Genomic DNA, 18,176 nt, shown 5'->3' with positions numbered 1-18,176 from the left:
ACTGAAGCACCCCCAAACAACAAACCAAATGCAACAACTAGTGCAAGCATTCCTGGGGGAAGGCCTGCAGCAGATGGATCCAGTAACAGCTCCAGAGTTGCTCTACAAGACAAGTAAAAGGGTGTGAGCCCTGCAGCACCACCTGTACTTTGCATACACACATATATAGGACAGCATCTCTTATATGCCCCAGGGGCAATAAAATAGTATCCTTATCTAGGGTATCCATCCCCTCAGATAAGGTATACGTCCATGCTGCTACAGCACTACACATACACACCCAGGCCGACGCAATTGCCGGTCTGAGTAAGGTTCCCGAATGTGTATAAATGGACTTCAGGGTTATCTCCTGTTTGCGGTCAGCAGACTCTTTGAGGGTAGCCGTATCCTGGGACGGGAGGGCTACCTTCTTGGATAAGCGTGTTAATGCTTTGTCCACCCTAGGGGAGGATTCCCATCTTAACCTATCCATTGATGGGAAAGGATACGCCATAAGAATCCTTTTGGAAATCTGCAGTCTTTTATCTGGAGATTCCCAAGCTTTTTCACATAACTCGTTCAGCTCGTGTGAGGGGGGAAAGGTTACCTCAGGCTTCTTTCCCTTGTATATATGTACCCTCTTGTCAGGGACAGGGGGTTCCTCTGTGATGTGCAAAACATCTTTTATTGCCATAATCATATATCGAATGGATTTTGCCAATTTTGGCTGTAACTTTGCATCATCGTAATCGACACTGGAGTCAGAATCCGTGTCGGTATCTGTGTCAACAATCTGGATAGTGGCCGCTTATGAGACCCTAACAGTCCCTGCGACATAGGATCAGGCATGGGTTGAGACCCTGACTGTCCCAAAGCTTCAGCCTTGTCTAATCTTTTGTGCAATGAGTTTACACTAGCATTTAAAACATTCCACATATCCATCCAATCAGCTGTCGGCGGAGACACCACATTAGTTTGCTCCCGCTCCTCTCTAATATAGCCTTCTTCCTCAGACATGTCGACACACGTGTACCGACACACCACACACACAGGGAATGCTTTTTCTGAAGACAGTTTCCCCACAAGGCCCTTTGGAGAGACAGAGAGAGAGAGTATGCCAGCACACACCCCAGCGCTATATAACCCAGGAATAACACAGTAACTTAATGTTTGCCCAGTAGTGCTGCTGTATGTAATTTGTGCCGAATTATGTGCCCCCCCCTCTTTTCAACCCTCTTGTCTACCGTGGTTTCAGCAGGGGAGAGTCTGGGGAGCTTCCTCAGCGGTGCTGTGGAGAAAAAATGGCGCTGGTGAGTGCTGAGGGAGAAGTCCCGCCCCCTCGGCGGCGGGCTTCTGTCCAGCTTAAACTGTAAAATTGGCGGGGGCTCATACATATATACAGTGCCCAGCTGTATATGTGTTGTATTTTTGGCAAAAAGAGGTTTATATTGCTGCCCAGGGCGCCCCACCTGCGCCCTGCACCCTTACAGTGACTAGAGTATGTGAGGTATATGGGAGCAATGGCGCACAGCTGCAGTGCTGTGCGTTACTTCAGTGAAGATCATGAAGTCTTCTGCCGCCGCTGAAGTCTTTCTTTTCTTCTCATACTCACCCGGCTTCTATCTTCCGGCTCTGCGAGGGGGACGGCGGCGCGGCTCTGGGACGGACAGCGAGGGTGAGATCCTGCGTACCAATCCCTCTGGAGCTAATGGTGTCCAGTAGCCTAAGAAGCAGGACCTTGCAACTCAGAGAGTAGGGCTGCTTCTCTCCCCTCAGTCCCTCGATGCAGGGAGTCTGTTGCCAGCAGTGCTCCCTGAAAATGAAAAACCTAACAAAATACTTTCTGTCAGAAAGCTCAGGAGAGCTCCTGAAAAGCACCCAGTTTCCGCTGGGCACAGTATCAAACTGAGGTATAGAGGAGGGGCATAGAGGGAGGAGCCACTGCACACCCAGAACTAGTCTTTCTTAAAGTGCCCATGTCTCCTGCGGAGCCCGTCTATCCCCATGGTCCTTACGGAGTCCCCAGCATCCTCTAGGACGTTAGAGAAAATAGGATTTTAATACCTACCGGTAAATCCTTTTCTCTTAGTCCGTAGAGGATGCTGGGCACCCGTCCCTGTGCGTACTGTGTCTGCAGTTTTAAATGGCCCTTAACTCCAGAACATTTATGTGGAGACAACTTTCCCGACTTGACCATCTTCCTTGGATGTTTTCCCCCTGTGTGACTGCTCCCCAGCCTCGGAGGGTTGCATCTGTGGTCCCTAGGATACAGTCCTGGATCCCGAACCATCGGAACCATCGCCCCTCTAGGAGGTGAGAACTGTGCAGCCGCCAATGGAGTGATATTCTGGTCTTGGAAGACAGGATTATCCTCCGGTGCATGTGTAGGTGGGATCCGGACCACTTGTCCAACAGGTCCCACTGGAACACTCTAGCATGGAACCTGCCAAACTGAATGGCCTCGTAGGCCGCAACCATCTTCCCCAGCAACCGAATGCATTGATGGATTAACACTCTTGCTGGTTTCAGAATTTGTTTGACCAGACTCTGGATCTCCATAGCCTTTCCACTGGAAGAAAACCTCTTCTGTGTCCAGTATCACTCCCAAAAAAAACAACCGCGTCATTGGGACCAACTGCGATTTTGGCAAGTTTAGGAGCCAACCATGTTGTTGAAGAACTGTCAGGGAGAGTGCAATGTTTTGCAACAACTGGTCCCTGGATCTCGCCTTTATCAAGAGATCATCCAAGTACGGGATAATTGTGACTCCTTGCTTGCGAAGGAGAACCATCATTTCCGCCATCACCCTGGTGAAAATCCTCGGAGCCGTGGACAGACCAAACGGCAACGTCTGAAATTGGTAATGACAATCCTGAATTGCAAACCTCAGGTAGCTTGATGCAGTGGCTAAACGGGAACATGTAAGTAGGCATCCTTATGTCTACCAAAACCATGAAATCTCCTTCCTCCGGACTGGAGATCCCTACCCTGAGAGATTCCATCTTGAAATTGAATTTCTTTAGGTAGAAATTGAGGGAATTCAGATTTAAGATTGGTCAGACTGAGCCGTCCGGCTTCGGGACCACGAAGAGGCTTGAATAAAAGCCTTCTCCCTGCTGACTAAGGCCGATTTGAACAATCGGTGAGGGGGAACGTCTTGAAACCCCAGTTTGTACCCTTGGGACACTATTTGTAAAACCCACGAGTCCAGGTCCAAATTAATCCAGAACTGACTGAAGTGTTTTAGACGTGCCCCCACTGGTGTGGGCTCCTGCAAGAGAGCCCCAGCGTCATGCAGTGGATTTGGCAGAAGCAGAGGACGATCTCTGCTCCTGCGATCTTGAAGAGGCTACAGACCTCTTCCCTCTTCTCCTTCCTCTACCTGCAAAGAAAGGGGAATCTTAACTTCTTGCATATCTATTGGGCCAAAATGACTGCGTTAGATAATGATGCGTCTTCATCCGTTGAGAGGGAACATAGGGCAAGAAGGTTGACTTACCTGCGGGAGCTGCCGAGATCAAATTAACTAGGCCGTCGCCAAACGAGGCTTCACCTTCATAGGGAAGAGACTCCCTTTCTTCTTGGAGTCAGCATCAGCATTCCCTTGGTGAATCCACAATGCCCTCCTATCCGAGACTGCCATGAAATTGGCCCGTGAACTCAAGAGTCCTATATCCCTTGCAGTCGTAAGTATGCTGCAGTGTCCTTGATATGATCCAACGTAAGGAGCATCCCATGTCTCCAGGATATCTATATCAGATGACAAGGTATTCGACCAATTCTTGAATACTACTACTCACCCATGCGCATGTAATGGCAGGTCTAAGTAATGTACCCGTGGTTACATAACTAGAAATAATGTAGCTTCCTGCATAAGATCCGCTGGATTTGTGACAGGGCCCCGTGCAGAACAGGGGGTGACTCCCACTCTATTCTGTCCGCGGCAGGAAATGAATAAACAACCGGGAACCTTTTGGGGATTTGAAACCATCTTGTCGAGCTGGCCCAGACTTTCTCAAACAGAGATGGAGGAACGTTACATCAGCTTTCATTATATATCTATATATACATACATATAGATCCCTTTGTCAGGAACAGCAGGGTTCTCAGTGATGTTAATATGTCCTTAATATCCACAATCATGTACTGAATGCTCCTTGCCAATACTGGATCTAATCAGGAAACATTATGGTCGACATAGGAATCAGTATCCGAGTCAGTATCAGTGTGTAGTAAAATTTTTGCGGGCCTGAGTGAAAAGAAGCATAGCCATGAACATCACATCTTTTCTCTACGTCTGTGTCTGGGACACAGATTTATCCAACCTCACTCTGATATTACTGAAACTTTCACCCAGTCAGTTATTGGTGGTGCCAACAGGGCCACCATCATATGTCTGCATTCCTAATATAGTTTCCTCTTGGGAAAAACATTCAGCCACCGACATGTTGACACACATGTACCAAGTACCCACAGACACATCGGCTTATGGGGGATAGACCTACAGTAAATCTGTCAGAGGGACAGATGGGATTTTTCAGCTCACAACCCAGCGTCAAAAGTACACAGTCTGGGAAATAATAAACTCTATAGTGATAGACTTGTAACGCTCTATAGATGTGCTGGTGAGGTGAGGAAGAAGCCCCGCCGCTGTAATGGCACGCTTCTGTCCCGCTCAGAAACAAATAATTAATTACGCTGGTGGGGTAAGGACAGTGCCCAGGCACTAATGTCCACTTTTGCCAGCCTTTTGTGAGGAATTTATGCTGCCCAGGGTGCCCCCCCCCCCACGCCCTGCACCCTGCAGTGCCTGTGTTTGTGTGGGAGCATGGCGCACAACATTCCGCTCGCTGCGTGGTACCTCAGAATGCCATCTGTTCTTCTGCTACTCGCCTGTCTTCTGACTTCTGGCTCTGTAAGGGGGTGACGGCAGGCTACGGGAGTGGGCATCTAGGCGTACCCAGCGATCAGCACCCTCAGGAGCTAATGGTGTCCTGTCAGCCAGAAGTAGAGCCATTGAACTCACTAGAAGTTGGTCATACTTCTCTCCCCTAAGTCCCACGAAGCAGGGAGACTGTTGCCAGCAGCCTCCCTGAAAATAAGAAAAACTAACATAAGTCTTTTCAGAGAAACTCAGTAGAGCTCCCCTGTAGTGCATCCAGTCTCACTGGGCACAGTTCTAAAACTGGAGTCTGGAGGAGTGGCATAGAGGGAGGAGACAGTTCACACCCTTTGAAAGTCTTAAAGTGCCCATGTCTCCTGCGGATCCCGTCTATACCCCATGGTTCTTAATGTGATCCCAGCATCCTCTAGGACGTATGAGAAAACAAATAACGCACACACGAGGAGGAGAGAACAAAGGAAGCTATAAGGAGGGGAGGGGGGGGGGGGGAGGTAAGGTAGTAAAGGCATATTGGATAACTACACCCTTATACATATTCATTAATGTACCAGTAGTTAGAAGTAGAAGAGCTCTAACAGAAACCACAAAGCTTATCTAAAGCCACACCACACTGGATATGCCCAATCTCATTTGATCTTTGAAGCAAAGCAGTATTGGACTTTGTTACTACCAAGCAGTCTCCCATCCATGTATTATCAGATTCTTTAGGTGTTTTTAAACTACCAACACCCTTTTCTTGGTACATTTAATTTTTACACGTATTCTTTTATGTACCAGAAGTTAGAAGTAGAAAAGCTCTAACAGAAACCACCAGCTCATCTACAGCCATAGCACACTGGATTTGCCCAATCTCTCCTGATCATGGAAGCTGAGCAGTGTTGGTCCTGGTTTTAGTACTTGGATGGGAGACCACCAGGAAATACCAGGAGCTGTGTGTATTTTCACAATACCAACACCGTTCTCTTGATGCATTCCATTTTGAAACATTGGGGCAGATCTATTAAGCCTGGTGAACTGATAAAGTGCAAGGTGATAAAGTACCAGCCAGTCAGCTCCTAACTGTCATTTTTCAAACCCAGCCTGTGACATGGCAATTAGGAGCTGATTGGCTGGTACTTTATCACCATGCAAATTATCATTCCACCAGTTTAATAAATCGGCCGCTTATTCATTTATGTACTAGTAGTTAGAAGTAGAAGAACTCTAACAGAAACCACTAAGCTCATCTACAGCCACACCACACTGTATATGCCCAATATCACCTGATCTTAGGCCTGGTTTGTTCTTGGATGTGAGACCACCTGGGAATACCAGGTGCTGTAGGTAGTTTTATACTACCAACACCGTTCTCTTGATGCATTCTATTTTGAAACTTATTCATTGATGTAGAAGTTAGAAAAAGCAAAAATCATCTACAGCCGCATCACACTGGATATGTCCAATCTCATCTGATGTTGGAAGCTAAGCAGTGTTGTGCCTGGTTAGTTTTTGGATTTCAGGTCCTGCCTTCTGGTTTGGCCACGGCACCTCGGAAATTCACCAAGGTCATGGCCGTGATGACGACCCTTCACCATCGGTGGACCAGGGAGGAATCTCTCCTCCCGATAAACATTCTGGAATTGCGGGCAGTGTTCAATTCATTGATACTGGCCCTGCCTCTAGTACAGAACAGGCCTATTCAAGTACAGTCGGACAACGCCACCACGGTAGTGTACACAAATCATCAAGTCGGCACTCGAAACTGCATGGCAAAGCTGGAAGTATAAAAAAATCCTCAGTTGGGTAGAACGTCATCTGCCAGCAATATCGGCAGTGTTCATTCCCGGAGTCCTCAACTGGGAAGCGGATTTCCTCAGTCGTAAGGACGTTCACGATGGAGAGTGGAGAGGCTGCAGCAGAAATATCTGCACTGGTGTCAGTAGGTGACTGAGGCAATGATGACTGGGAGATAGTGGGTGACTGAAGCATGTATGAGTGTGAGATAGTGGGTGACTGAAGCCGGGGTGACTGGGAGATAGTGGGTGACTGATGCAGGGGTGACAGTGATAGTGGGTGACTGAGGCAGGGGTGACAGGGAGATAGTGGGTTACTGAGGGAGGGGTGATAGGAAGGGGTTGGGTAAGTATGGGAAGAAAGTGGGTGACAGGGATAATAAATGAATAAGGCAGGGATGATAGGGAGATAGTGGATGACTGTGGCAGGGGTGACAGGGACAGTAAGAGACTGAGGCAGGGTTGACAGGGATAGTGGGTGACTGAAGCAGGGGTGATAGGGTGACAGTGGGTGACTGAGGCAGGGGTGACAGGGATAGTGGGTGACTGAGGCAGGGGTCGCAGGTATAGTGGTTGACTGAGGCAGCGGTGACTGGGAGATAGTGGGTAACTGAGGCAGGGGTGACAGGGAAAGTGTGTGACTCAGGCAGGGGTGATAGGGAGATAGTGGGCAGCATATCTCTGCCTCACTGCAGCAGCACATTCCTGCTTCACTGACAGCAGCACATCCCTGCAACGTTGACAGCAACACATCCCTGCAACATTGACGGCAGCACATCCCTGCCTCATTGACGGCAGCACATCCCTGCCTCACTTATAGCAGCACATCCCTGCCTCGCTGACAGCAGCACATCACTGCCTCGCTGACAGCAGCACATCACTGCTTCACTGACAGCAGCACATCACTGCTTCACTGACAGCTGTATATAGGGCCTAATTAAGACCTGATCCCTGCTGTGCGTATTCACACAACAGGAGATCAGGTCTGAAGTGCGTGTGTGCTGGTGCCACAGTGCACCGGCACATGCCAGAGATGCGATCAGCATCTCTGCCCAGTGAGCGCCTCTGCCTGATTGACAGGCAGAGGCGGTCACTGGGCAGGAGGAGTCGGGCCAGTGGCGTTGTGCCGCCATTTTGGGGGCACAGTCAGGACAACGCAGACATGACCGGACCGTATGGGGGCGGGCCGTGACGGCTGTGTGACCCGGACAGCAACGGGCCTTATTTACTAAAATCTCAGATACATTTTATGGCATTTATGTGCAGTCTAGTTTGCACAGTTGATAGAGTGTTGATCTTGCACTATCAATGTAAGCCTCACATAGGTTTGATACACATGTAAGTTTGTTTTTATTTTACTACATTGTGGTTTGTGGCTCTATACCATGTAATGCATGTCTTTTAACAGTAGTCAAGTCTTCCAATGTGCTGGTTAGTGAAACCCAATACATAGCTTTATTTTATTTTGTTTCTTCAAATATTGAATGCATATGTCTTATAACTTTTTTTTTCAATATATAAACATTTTTATTATAAGATTTTCAATGACACAAGTACATCCAAGTTGCAGATTATGGATTGTGAAGGACAAATCAACCATATAAACAATTTAAGCAATTTAAATTGCATGCAGGTAGTAGAATATCAAACTCCTTGGATGAGAGTTGGTCGTAATAAACTAGGATAGAAAAGAATAAAGTAGAAAATAAGATTTTAAACCTACCGGTAAATCTTTTTCTCGTAGTCCGTAGAGGATGCTGGGGACTCCGTAAGGACCATGGGGATAGACGGGCTCCGCAGGAGACATGGGCACTTTAAGAAAGACTTTAGTTCTGGGTGTGCACTGGCTCCTCCCTCTATGCCCCTCTATGCCACAGTTAGAGAAACTGTGCCCAGAGGAGACTGACAGTATGAGGGAAGGATTTTGTTAATCCAGGGCAAGATTCATACCAGCCACACCAATCACACCGTATAACTTGTGATAAACTACCCAGTTATGAGTACGAAAAAACAACATACTGTAGCATCAGTGCCGGACCGATGCAACTATAACATAACCCTTATTGAAGCAATAACTATATACAAGTATTGCAGAAGTATTCCGCACTTGGGACGGGCGCCCAGCATCCTCTACGGACTACGAGAAAAAGATTTACCGGTAGGTTTAAAATCTTATTTTCTCTAACGTCCTAGAGGATGCTGGGGACTCCGTAAGGACCATGGGGATTATACCAAAGCTCCAAAACGGGCGGGAGAGTGCGGATGACTCTGCAGCACCGATTGAGCAAACATGAGTTCCTCCTCAGCCAGGGTATCAAACTTATAGTATTTTGAAAAGGTGTTTGAACCTGACCAAGTAGCAGCTCGACACAGCTGTAGTGCCGAGACCCCTCGGGCAGCCGCCCAAGAAGAGCCCACTTTCCTCGTGGAATGGGCCTAGACCGATTTCGGTAACTGCAATCCAGCCATAGAATGCGCTTGCTGAATCATGTTACAAATCCAGCGAGCATTAGCCTGCTTTGAAGAAGGGGCACCAATCTTGTTGGTTGCATACAGGACAAACAGCGCTTCAGTTTTCCTGACTCTAGCCGTCCTGGCCACGTAAATTTTCAAAGCCCTGACCACATCAAGTAACTCGGAATCCTCCAAGTCACGCGTAGCCAAAGGCACCACAATAAGTTGGTTCATATGAAAAGATGAGACCACTTTTGGTAGGAATTGAGGACGGGTCCGCAATTCCGCTCTATCCACATGGAACACAAAATATGGGCTTTTATGTGACAAAGCCGCTAATTCCGACACTCGCCTAGCCGAAGCCAAGGCTAATAACATGACCACCTTCCACGTGAGATATTTTAACTCCACCGTTTTAAGTGGTTCAAACCAGTGTGATTTTAGAAAATCTAACACCACGTTAAGGTCCCAAGGTGCCACCGGAGGCACAAAAGGAGGCTGAATATGCAACACTCCTTTTACAAAAGTCTGAACTTTTGGAAGAGAAACCAATTCTTTTTGAAAGAAAATGGATAAGGCCGAAATCTGGACCTTAATAGAGCCTAATTTTAGGCCCAAATTCACTCCAGTTTGTAGGAAGTGAAGGAAACGGCCCAGATGGAATTCTTCCGTAGGAGCATTCCTGGCCTCACACCAAGAAACATAATTTCGCCATATACGGTGTAATGTTTTGACGTTACATCCTTCCTAGCCTTTATCAGCGTAGGGATGACCTCAACCGGAATGCCTTTCACTGCTAGGATCCGGCATTCAATCGCCATGCCGTCAAACGCAGCCGCGGTAAGTCTTGGAACAGACAGGGCCCCTGATGCAACAGGTCCTGTCTTAGAGGAAGAGGCCACGGATCTTCTGTGAGCATTTCCTGCAGATCCGGATACCAGGTCCTCCGTGGCCAATCTGGAACAATGAGGATTGTTCTCACTCCTCTTTGTCTTATTATCCTCAACACCTTGGGTATGAGAGGAAGAGGAGGAAATACATAGACCGGCCGGAACACCCACGGTGTCACTAGGGTGTCTACAGCTACTGCCTGAGGGTCTCTTGACCTTGCGCAATACCTCTGTAGCTTTTTGTTGAGCCGGGACGCCATCATGTCTATCTGTGGCAGTTCCCACCGACTTGTAATCTGTGCAAAGACTTCCTGATGAAGTCCCCACTCTCCCGGATGTAGGTCGTGTCTGCTGAGGAAGTCTGCTTCCCAGTTGTCCACTCCCGGAATGAACACTGCTGTCAGTGCGCTTGCGTGATTCTCCACCCAGCGAAGAATTCTGGTGGCTTGTGCCATCGCCACTCTGCTCCTTGTGCTGCCTTGGCGGTTTACATGAGCCACTGCGGTGACGTTGTCTGACTGGATCAGAACCGGTTGGTCGCGAAATAAGGTCTCCGCTTGACGTAGGGCATTGTATATGGCCCCTAGTTTCAGGATGTTGATGTGAAGACAAGTCTCTTGACTTGACCAAAGACCTTGGAAATTTCTTCCCTGTGTGACTGCTCCCCAACCTTGGAGGCTTGCCTCTGTGGTCACCAGGATCCAATCCTGAATGCCGAATCTGCGTCACTCGAGAAGGTGAGCACTCTGCAGCCACCACAGGAGTGATACCCTGACCCTGGGGGACAGGGTGATCAACCAATGCATCTGTAAATGTGACCTAGACCACTTGTCCAGTAGGTCCCATTGGAAAGTCCTCGTATGGATCCTGCCGAATGGAATGGCTTCGTATGATGCCACCATCTTTCCCAGGACTCGAGTGCAGTGATGCACTGACACAAGTTTTGGTTTCAATGGGTTCCTGACAAGAGTCATGAGTTCCTGGGCCTTTTCTATCGGGAGATAAACCCTCTTCTGGTCTGTGTCCAGAATCATGCCCAAGAAAGACAGACGAGTCGTAGAAACCAACTGCGACTTTGGGATATTGAAAATCCAGCCGTGTTGCTGTAACACTTTCAGTGAAAGTGATACGCTGTTCAGCAACTGCTCTCTTGATCTCGCTTTTATGAGATCGCTCAAGTACGGGATAATTGTGACACCTTGCTTACGCAGGAGAACCATAATTTCCGCCATTACCTTGGTGAAAATTCTCTGGGCCGTGGAGAGACCAAACAGCAACGTCTGAAATTGGCAATGACAGTCCTGTACCGCAAATCTGAGGTACGCCTGATGAGATGGATAAATGGGGACATGAAGGTATGCATCCTGTACACAAATGCGGACAACAGGTGTCAAGCCGTGTGTTGCCTTTGTCAAGCTGTAATAAGTAGGGGTAAGGACGTTAACCACCTCAGAACATCCTCCCTTATACGTCACCTGCAGCGCATTAATCATAAGTCAGTGACAAGTTCAAAAACTTTGGATGACAGCGGAAGCAGTCCACTGACCACTAAATCCCTTCCTCTTGTAACCAAGCTCCTGCAAACCACACCACCAACTCCCTCAGTGTCAATTTCCTCCTTAGACAGGAAAGCCAATAGTCCTGCAGGCCATGTCACTGGCAAGTCAGACGAGTCCTCTCCTGCCTGGGATTCCTCCGATGCATCCTTGAGTGTAACGCCTACTGCTGCTGGCGCTGCTGTTGTTGCTGCTGGGAGTCGATCGTCATCCCAGAGGGGAAGTCGGAAGACCACTTGTACTACTTCCAGTAAGCAATTGACTGTCCAACAGTCCTTTGCGAGGAAGATGAAATATCACAGCAGTCATCCTGCTGCAAAGCGGATAACTCAGGTCTTGTCAGCCTGGGTGGTGAGAAACGTGGTTCCGGTATCCATCGTTAATTCAGAGGCAACTAGAGACTTGATTGAGGTACTGTGTCCCCGGTACCAAATGCCATCTAGGTTCCATTTCTCTAGGCAGGCGATACCGAAAATGTACACAGACCTCAGAAAAAGAGTCACCAGTGTCCTAAAAAATGCAGTTGTACCCAATGTGCACTAGTCCACATGTCCGTGGTTAAGTGGAGCAGGGCAGACTCAGGACTATGTGACTGTGACAGCCCACTGGGTAGATGTATTGCCTCCCGCAGCAAGAACAGCAGCAGCGGCACCAGTAGCAGCATCTCGCAAATGCCAACTCGTTCCTAGGCAGGCTACGCTTTGTATCACCGCTTTCCATAAGAGGCACACAGCTGACAACCTCTTACGGAAACTGAGGAACATCATTGCAGAATGGCTTACCCCAATTGGACTCTCCTGGGGATTTGTGACATCGGACAATGCCACCAATATTGTGCGTGCATTACATCTGGGCAAATTCCAGCACGTCCCATGTTTTGCACATACATTGAATTTGGTGGTGCAGAATTATTTAAAAAAACGACAGGGGCGTGCAAGAGATACTGTCGGTGGCCCGAAGAATTTCGGGCCACTTTCTGCATTCAGCCACCGCGTGCCGAAGACTGGAGCACTACCAAACATTCCTGAACCTGCCCTGCCATCCTCTTAAGCAAGAGGTGGTAACGAGGTGGAATTCAACCCTCTATATGCTTCAGAGGATGGAGGAGCAGCAAAAGGCCATTCAAGCCTATACATCTACCCACGATATAGGCAAAGGAGGGGGAATGCACCTGACTCAAGCGCAGTGGAGAATGATTTCAACGTTGTGCAAGGTTCTGCAACCCTTTGAACTTGCCACACGTGAAGTCAGTTCAGACACTGCCAGCCTGAGTCAGGTCATTCCCCTCATCAGGCTTTTGCAGAAGAAGCTGGAGACATTGAAGGAGGAGCTAAAACAGAGTGATTCCGCTAGGCATGTGGGACTTGTGGATGGAGCCCTTAATTCGCTTAACCAGGATTCAATCTGTTGAAATCAGAGCAATACATTTTGGCCACCGTGCTCGATCCTAGATTTAAAACCTACATTGTATCTCTCTTTCCGGGAGACACAAGTCTGCAGAGGTTTAAAGACCTGCTGATAAGAAAATTGTCAAGTCAAGCGGAACGTGACCCGTCAACAGCTCCTCCTTCACATTCTCCCGCAACTGGGGGTGCGAGGAAAAGGCTAAGAATTCCGAGCCCACCCGCTGGCGGTGATGCAGGGCAGTTTGGAGTGAGTGCTGACATCTGGTCCGGACTGAAGGACCTGGCAACGATTACTGACATGTCGTCTACTGTCACTGCATATGATTCTGTCACCTTTGAAAGAATGGTGGAGGATTATATGAGTGACCGCATCCAGGTAGGCACGTCAGACAGTCCGTATGTATACTGGCAGGAAAAAGAGGCAATTTGGAGGCCCTTGCACAAACTGGCTTTATTCTACCTAAGTTGCCCTCCCTCCAGTGTGTACTCCAAAAGAGTGTTTAGTGCAGCCGCTCACCTTGTCAGCAATCGGCGTACGAGGTTACTTCCAGAAAATGTGGAAAAGATGATGATCATCAAAATGAATTATAATCAATTCCTCCGTGGAGACATTCACCAGCAATTGCCTCCAGAAAGTACACAGGGATCTGAGATGGTGGATTCCAGTGGGGACGAATTAATAATCTGTGAGGGGGGCGATGTACACAGTGAAAGGTTTGAGGAATCGGAGGATGATGAGGTGGACATCTTGCCTCTGTAGAGCCAGTTTGTGCAAGGAGAGATTGAATGCTTCTTTTTTGGTGGGGGCCCAAACCAACCAGTCATTTCAGTCAGCCGTGTGGCAGACCCTGTTGCTGAAATGATGGGTGCGTCAATGTTTTTCTTTTCAATCTAAGCCCCTGCAGTTTTCTGTAAGAATCTGCTTCGCTATGATGATCAACAAGTCACAAGGGCAAACACTCAGGGCTGGAGGCGTAGATCTTAGGACCAGCTGCTACAAGCATGGCAGAGGTGTCACTATCACTGGTGACACCCAGAGAGGCAGCGAGGGAGATTGTAATGCAGTGCGCGCAGATAAGCAGCGCAATGGTAAAAAGGAGGCATGGTCTCATAGGTAGGGGTGTGGCCTGTTGGCCTGAATCTCCATTTTGTTGCTCCAGGTATCCCGGGGGTTGAGTGCTGCACCCGGGGACTAGTGTGTGAGTGGTGCTGGCTCCTGCACAGTGACAGCAACTGGGTGTTGCACGTAATGTCACAGTGAAACACCCATATTCTGTCACTGAAGAGGAGCCGGCACTTTGGTGTCACCCCCCCTTGGCGGGTGACACTCGGGTGTGGGCCGCAACCCCGTTGTGATGCCACTGACCCATGGGAAGCTTTACGTGGCTTACCCATGTGTTAGTAGCCCCAAGCATCTTTTGTGTTAGTCCCTGAAGAAAAACTTTAAATATTTACAAATACATTTTGTAATCAATGGGCCTAATTCAGTAAGGATTGCAAATTCTGCTAAGTAACAGAATTTGCAATCCTTTGGTTCGCATGCTGGGGCCACCCAGCATGCCGCCTCCCTTCTTGACCACGCTGAAATTGCAGTCTCAGTGCAGTTCAGCGTGATCATAAAAAATGGGTTAGCCTCCTGTTGGTGCAGACTGTTTTTGTGCGCAGGAAGCCGCCACCATTTTTGTGATCGCAGCTGCTGCATGTGATGTCATGCAGCAGCTCTGACCACGCCTCCTGTTTCTCCGTTGCCGACCCCATTTTGAAGCCCTGCCCATGCACCGCTCCATCTCCGATTTGGAAATGGAGTGTTGCTGACCCCCCCCCAGCACCGATTGACAGTCAGAAGCGATCGCATTATCTGCGGGGTGCCGCAGAAAATGCAGGCGCATGCGTATGCTCTTAGCAATTTTTGCAGTTGGATTGCTTATTGCGATTGCAATCCAACCTGAATCAGGCTCTATTACCTATCACAATGCACTGCGGGTAGTACAAAATTGGGTTAATAATATATAAGAGAAAACCCCCCCAGAGCTGTGCTCCTTAACTGTCCCTGGTGGCTAGTGGAGCGGCTGCCCAGTAATCAGTGTCCACGCCAGTGCGCACATGGCCCGCCCCCTACAGCCACGCTGGATCACGGTATAGTGTGGGCACAGAAGTCCCTTACCTCCCTTTCATCAGCGGCCTCGTGATCCCGGAGGGCGGTGTGTGTGTGATTGACCTTAGGAAGAAACCGGAGCCTCCGCTGCAGTGACCCAGCAACCAGGGCACGGGAGTATACTGCGCCGCTGGGAGTGATGGAGCTGCAGTAAAGATGTCTATTAGACCTAACCTGCTGCAGCCCTTGTAGATTCTTATAAAAAAAAGTTCTTCTTTTCTTGTCAAAATTAATAGCTAAGAATAGGCTGCCTGAGGCAGCCCCCTGTTAAGTGGCCTGCTACTGAAGGCACCAACTACAAACTGAGCTCCCTGTTCATGGAAGCGAGGTTATAGAGGATGGGGCGCTGAGCATCTTGGGAACAGTCAAAAGCTTTGAGCCTGTTGGTGCCTCAGATCAAGATCCTACTCTACACCCCAATGTGAATCCTTGTGGAGTCCAGTGTACCCCACAGAAGAAATGAATGTGTCACACCCATTGGCAGCAACATTAGAATAGCTGCTGATGGGCACAATTGAGAAAGGAAGGGGGGGAAACATTTGAATCCAGCACATATATGTAATTTGAATATGTAATTTGTACCTTCCTACTTTAAAATGTAATGGATGAACCTCACCCTGGGAGAACTATCTTCATGATCAAGAGATCTCATACGCAAGAAAAGCATGTGTTGGGATAGGGCTGTGGAGGGCGGCTGCTCGGGCACCCCCCCGTCAAGTTAAGGAGATTCAACTGAGGAAGCACAAGGGAACTCTCATCTGGGGACAACTGCAGGGAGACCACATCTTTTCAGATGAACATGAGAGGGCGGAAGGCTGCCTAATACTGAAGCACCCTCAAACATCAAACCATATGCAACAACTAGTACAAGCATTCCTGGGAAAAGGTCTGCAGCAGACGGATTTGCATACGGTGATATCATCCAAGCAGTGGGCCAAAGTTGGCTGGAACCCTCATCTGCATATGAAAAGAGAAAAGGGGCGCTTGGATGACCCCTACTTCGCATTGAACACCCCCACCCTCCTTTGGTGTGGGGCTCATGTTGGCCATGCCCCAGCCCCTGAAGCATTCAAGCTGATTTCTTGCAGCAGCTGGGCACTGTAACAGCTCCAGAGCTGCTCTGTAAGGCAAATAAAAGGGTGTGGGCCCTGCAACACCACCTGTAGTTCGCATTGTGCGTTGGAAGGCACAAAGTAAGCAGACGGGAGAAGTCAGGATAGTGCGCAAGGGCATAGAAGGGAGGGGCTCAAGAAAAGAGAAGTGGAAACAGACAGCAAACTAAGCTGGAGAGAGACCTGAGACAATGAGATCTGAATTATACCAGAGCCAACCAGGAGAAAGCACAAATGCAGTCCCCCCCCCTACCACAAATTATGCAGTCGAGTTTCCCACATTTGGGGAAATCACAGAGGTCAGCATACCCAGAATGCACTGAATGAACCTCACCCTGGGAAAACAATCTTCATGACCATGGTATCACCTAAGCAAAATAAGTATGATTTGAGATAGGGCTGGGGAGGGCCGCTGCTCAGGCACACCTCCGTCAAGTAAAGGAGATTCAACTGAGGCAGCACAAGGGAACTCTCATCTGGGGACAACAACTTTTCAGACGAATGTGGGAGGGCAGAAGGCTGCCTAATACTGAAGCACCCCCCAAACAACAAACCAAATGCAACAACTAGTGCAAGCATTCCTGGGGGAAGGCCTGCAGCAGATGGATTCGCATATGGTGATGTCATCCAAGCAATGGGCATAGTTGGCTGCAACCCTCGTCTGCATATGAAAAGAGAAAATGGTCACGCAGGGCATGGCGGCCTTTGTGGGGTTGCGCTTGGATGACCCCTAGATCGCTTTATACACCCCCATCAGTGTGGGGCTCATGTTGGCCATGCCCCAGCCCCTGAAGCATTCAAGCTGATTTCTTGCAGCAGCTGGACCCAGTAACAGCTCCAGAGTTGCTCTACAAGACAAGTAAAAGGGTGTGAGCCCTGCAGCACCACCTGTAGTTTGCATACACACATATATAGGACAGCATCTCTTATATGCCCCAGGGGCAATAAAATAGTATCCTTATCTAGGGTATCCGTCCATGCCGCTACAGCACTACACACCCAGGCCGACGCAATTGCCGGTCTGAGTAAGGTACCTGAATGTGTATAAATGGACTTCAGGGTAATCTCCTGTTTGCGGTCAGCAGACTCTTTGAGGGTAGCCGTATCCTGGGACGGGAGGGCTAACTTCTTGGATAAGCGTGTTAATGCTTTGTCCACCCTAGGGGAGGATTCCCATCGTAACCTATCCGTTGATGGGAAAGGATACGCCATAAGAATCCTTTTGGAAATCTGCAGGAGATTCCCAAGCTTTTTCACATAACTCGTTCAGCTCGTGTGAGGGGGGAAAGGTTACCTCAGGCTTCTTTCCCTTGTACATATGTACCCTCTTGTCAGGGATAGGGGGCTCCTCTGTGATGTGCAAAACATCTTTTATTGCCATAATCATATATCAAATGTATTTTGCCAATTTTGGCTGTAACTTTGCATCATCGTAATCGACACTGGAGTCAGAATCCGTGTCGGTATCTGTGTCAACAATCTGGATAGTGGGCGCTTATGAGACCCTGACAGTCCCTGCGACATAGGATCAGGCATGGGTTGAGACCCTGACTGTCCCAAAGCTTCAGCCTTGTCTAATCTTTTGTGCAATGAGTTTACACTAGCAGTTAAAACATTCCACATATCCATCCAATCAGGTGTCGGCGGAGACACCACATTCATTTGCTCCCGCTCCTCTCTAATATAGCCTTCTTCCTCAGACATGTCGACACACGCGTACCGACACACCACACACACAGGGAATGCTTTTACTGAAGACATTTCCCCCACAAGGCTCTTTGGAGAGACAGAGAGAGAGTATGCCAGCACATACCCCAGCGCTATATAACCCAGGAATAGCACAGTAACTTAATGTTTGCACAGTAGCACGGCTGTATGTAATTTGCGCGGAATTATGTGCCCCCCCCCTCTCTTTTCAACCCTCTTGTCTACCGTGGTATAAGCAGGGG

At 48.7% G+C, this 18,176-nt stretch overlaps 1 non-coding gene across 1 annotated transcript; it reads right to left on the bottom strand.

Moving 5' to 3' along the window:
- Positions 1–16,446: 16,446 nt before the first annotated feature.
- On the bottom strand, positions 16,447–16,612 carry LOC135034654 (U1 spliceosomal RNA). The gene has a single exon (XR_010229812.1). It is a non-coding gene; the product is annotated as a U1 spliceosomal RNA (small nuclear RNA).
- Positions 16,613–18,176: the final 1,564 nt, after the last annotated feature.

The sequence above is a fragment of the Pseudophryne corroboree genome, unplaced genomic scaffold (genome assembly GCF_028390025.1).
Source record: "Pseudophryne corroboree isolate aPseCor3 unplaced genomic scaffold, aPseCor3.hap2 scaffold_585, whole genome shotgun sequence".
Taxonomy (NCBI): domain Eukaryota; kingdom Metazoa; phylum Chordata; class Amphibia; order Anura; family Myobatrachidae; genus Pseudophryne; species Pseudophryne corroboree.
The sequence above is the reverse complement of the archived record's forward strand: the minus strand, read 5'-3'. Positions and strand labels throughout refer to the sequence as shown.